The sequence below is a fragment of the Rhagoletis pomonella genome, unplaced genomic scaffold (genome assembly GCF_013731165.1).
Source record: "Rhagoletis pomonella isolate Grant_MI unplaced genomic scaffold, Rhpom_1.0 Rhpom_scaffold_00006, whole genome shotgun sequence".
Taxonomy (NCBI): domain Eukaryota; kingdom Metazoa; phylum Arthropoda; class Insecta; order Diptera; family Tephritidae; genus Rhagoletis; species Rhagoletis pomonella.
In genome coordinates, this window is record NW_023458560.1 from 34007126 (window position 1) to 34011273 (window position 4148).

General features: G+C 36.7%; 1 protein-coding gene across 1 annotated transcript in view; it reads left to right on the forward strand.

Moving 5' to 3' along the window:
* The window catches only part of LOC118740617 (solute carrier organic anion transporter family member 74D), an 833870-nt gene that overhangs the window by 376877 nt on the left and 452845 nt on the right, over positions 1–4148 (forward strand).

The following is a 4148-nucleotide window of genomic DNA, read 5'->3' on the forward strand; positions in this document are numbered from 1 at the left end:
CAGAACTGCTTCCACTTTTTCGCCAGGTTTGCGTCCGTAGGAAACGAAAAAAAAAACTTATATAGCACGCTTTCCTTTTGTTTTCACTATTACACTTTGCCACTGCACACCTCATTTTGCTTTTTAATGTCTCAATAATTGTTTAAAACCACGCAGAAATATTAACGAACAAATATTAAAATTGTTATTTGGCTTTTTTCGTATGCCCACATTCAACAATTGAACCAAGATGACGTCACGCACACAGCTCATTCTGTCAAAATCACAAAGAGCGGATTAGCGGTACCGCGATTGGCGCAATCTCTATTTCTCTCAATCGTGCATAAAAGTGAGGCTGTAAACAATATATGCATACAGAAGCCACCCTAAAAAATCACAATTGAGCGGCAGTGTTGCCGCGAAACATTTTTAGCGGTAGCTAAATTCAGGCTAAAAAAGGGCTAAAAAAGAGCTAAAAATCGTCGTTGTGGCTAAAAATGGTAGCTAAATTTTTTTACCTACATATAAATATATAAGTATACACGCAAACATTTTCTATAAGTAATGGTATAGAAAAACAATGAACTCTGGAAAGAATTAATATTTTATTCAGTAAAAAAACTTGTTGTGTAACACATAAAGCATATTAAGGGCCGCCAACTTACCTATTTTAAAGTATAGTTAAATCGTTAATGAATAAGATAACGGCCCAGAAACGTAAAAAACATAAATATACATATGTTATTAATTAATTAATTTCTTACATAAACAAAAAAATGAGATCACATTAAGAATACATAAGTACTAGAATCATATCTATATACAGTGTCGGACAATACTAAATAACTTAAATAATTTCAAACTATGCTTCGAAAAATATCCATTTGTAAAAGAAATTTTTAAAATGTTATGTTATAATTTACAAAGAATTAAAATGTCGGTGCTTTATTATTGCCCGACGCTGTATGTATCAAACAAACAAAAGAGTATTCATTTAATGAACTCATAGTAAAATAATTTAATCTATACAAATTTTTTTTAACACATTAAATATCTATATCTATATCAATACTATCATCGCTAAGCGATTCTTCGTCGTTACAATTTTGTTCATTTCTCATTAACCTGACGATATCATCTGTAATTTCAAAATCATGACAACATTTCTGTACATTTTTTAAGCCATATCTTACAGTTAATAAAGCGTTTAACATTGCAAAATTCATTTTATTTCTGTGCTTATTTTTAACGAAATTTATTATAGAAAACGTCCTTTCAACTTCTGCGTTACTTAAAGGTAAAAGAAGCAACCGATAAACAAACTTTTTCCATCACTTAAGCTAGCGACACAATGAACAGTTTATTTGCCTTAAAGGAAAGGCGTTCGCTTTATAAGCGAAGAGTTAAATTCATGAAAATCATATACAAAATTTTAATGTCAATGATGAATAAATTTTGAAAAGGGCTAAAAAAGGGCTAGGGGCAATTTCAAATTTTTGTGGCCAAAAAAAGAATTTGGTAGCCAAATTTAGCCACCAAAGGGCTAAAACGGCAACACTGTTGAGCGGCAACATTTGTTGGCAAGTGACGGAAATATGCACACATGTAGCTGGGAAAGACGAAATCTGTTGGCACATAGACGAGTGTGAGTGCAATGAAAAATCGCTCAAAATGATGACAATGCTAATTGCAATACAGAGCGCGCGGTAAATGGAGAGCGAGTGCATTTTTATGTTGGAATCGGAGTAAGGGCAACATGCATGTGTTGTTGTTTGAGGTGCTATCGTATAAAAGTGTCGGCAGACAATGCCATGCCATGGCGTTTATGGCGCTACATACATATACAGTTACTGGTAAATTTATGTTGTACGAGTATCTACTGGTGCCACATGCCAACACAATATTGAGACGAGACATGTAAAAGAGCATCGTGCATCCTGAGCATAGCAGATACATAATTTTCCAATTGAAACCTGCAGACTGCAGCGTTGCTGTCTAGGACATACATACATTTATTTATTTGTATGTACCTACCAGCAATTGTGAACTGGATATGCAATCAGCTGTTCAATTTCGTATTCTATGTGAGCAAGTGATTAATCACATTAATGCTCTGTGTGCTTCGATTGCGCGTTGGCTATTTTTATTTTATTCTATCATGCACGTAATTACATACATATTTACATACTATTTACTACAGCATAAATACATACATTCCCAAACATACTTAACTGTAAATAAAGTGTTCGCATAGCGGTTGTTTGTAATAGCATAAAGGAAATAACAAATAGCTCAGAAGGAATAGAGTAGATGGCTAACTGCCATGTCTCCCTCTAGTTACAAGATAACTCGCGCAAAAATTGAGATATCTTGACGAACCTTGGTAAGTAGTTTACGGAAATGTGTAGAGACCAGGACGCGTGCTATTCTCTCCTCGTTACCAGTGACAGCGGAATCCTTTTTATTTACACCAATTATTTTCACTACCTTCTTTGAAGAAACTTCACCTAATTCCTTTTTTTCTAAAATCCGGCGAGGAAAGGGTGTAACCAGCCTCTTTCTTCAGTCCTACAAGCCTGACAAGAATCCTACTACCGTGTATAATTAAACTGCAACGCCGGAAATTTAGAATGTTTTTATTGCACACGACAAACTCGATTTTATGTGCAACACCTGGGCAAGGAGAACGCCTCTCTTGTCTAGTTCCGCCACAGCCCTTTTGGCCGAATGTCCTATTCAAAGCAAAAATTTTGGGTTTAGTAGAGTTTTTCTCTACAGATCCTCTTCAGTACGCAGTCGCTTGAGTACGACTTCCTACTCGATTTTCTCAATTCATACAGTATATTTCGGTATAAAGTTTATGTCATTCCGTTGACAAACAGTTCAAATTTGCTCGGATGCGTCACGAGTACGCTTTTCGAACCCGATTAATGTAACCTGAACAGAGCTCCGTAAGGTTTTTAGCGATACGAAAAAATAATCTAGCTTTTGAAGCGGAAATATACGCCACCAGTGTGCTCAGTATAGGCCATCCAAATAGAAAGAGATGAGGTGATTTAAGCCATTATCCTACTGACATCAGCGACAGGTGGGATCAGATAATAATCCTAGCCATAGTGCGTGAATGCCCATCGGACAACCGCTAACAGCGAGATTTGCGGCTTTGCAAACGCAAGGAGCTCTTTCGACCACCCTCGCCGATCCTTCCTAGTCCAGAAGGATTTTTCGATTGCTGAAACGGTGTCTATCAGTCCAACACTGAACCACAGGAAGCGCCAGTCATGCAGTTTCCCGCAATGTCTAATCCAAAAGTACTCCCATGCAATTGAGATGGAGGTCCGACGTTCCCGGACCGTTTCCTGACTGACGTCACCTCTCGGGAACGTTCACAAGAAGAACAGAATGAGAACGAAACTTTCGGGAATATTTTCAATGAGAACGGAAGTATCGAGAACGTTTTAAAGGTGGATCAAATAAGAACAAAAGTCTGGGGAATGTTCTGCTAGAGAGCAAAAGTATTGAGAACTCAACGTTAAGAATAAAAGGGGCGTCTGCGTATTGGGGTGAAAAATCGTTTCAGTGAGAATCGCGATTATTGATTTTAAGCCAGAGGAAAGCTGGATCATTTCAACTTCCAGATGGCTAATCATTAGGGGAATATGTAGAGGTTTTTCATTTTCTGTGCAAGAAAAGTTCGTGTCTTAAGTCTTTCGTTGACTTATTTACATAATTATATTTCAGTTCTTTTTTTTATTAAGTTTGATATTCAAACATTTCAAACTAATTAACGCTATGTGAAAAATTTGTTTCTCGCGTTCATTCCTCGCAAATAATTCAGAGAAGACTTGTTCCCATTTCGTTCTCGAGAGAAAGTTCCATTGACATTTATTCGCGTTTTCTTCTTTGCCAAAATGTTCCGGAGACTTTGGTTCGCATTTTGTTCTCTTTGGGAACGTTCCTTTCGAGAACGTTCTCGACAGTTTTGTTCTCATTTCGGGTTTGGTGTTCAAGCGTTCTTGGGAACAAACGACATACTTACCTTTTGTTCTCAGCCCCTGTCGAAAAGCCACTTATGTCTGCTGATAAGCATAGTTGGCACGGTGCTTATTTATTATGGCTTACAATAAGTATTGCATTTATAAAATAAAACCCTTTCGTCATTAAAAAAA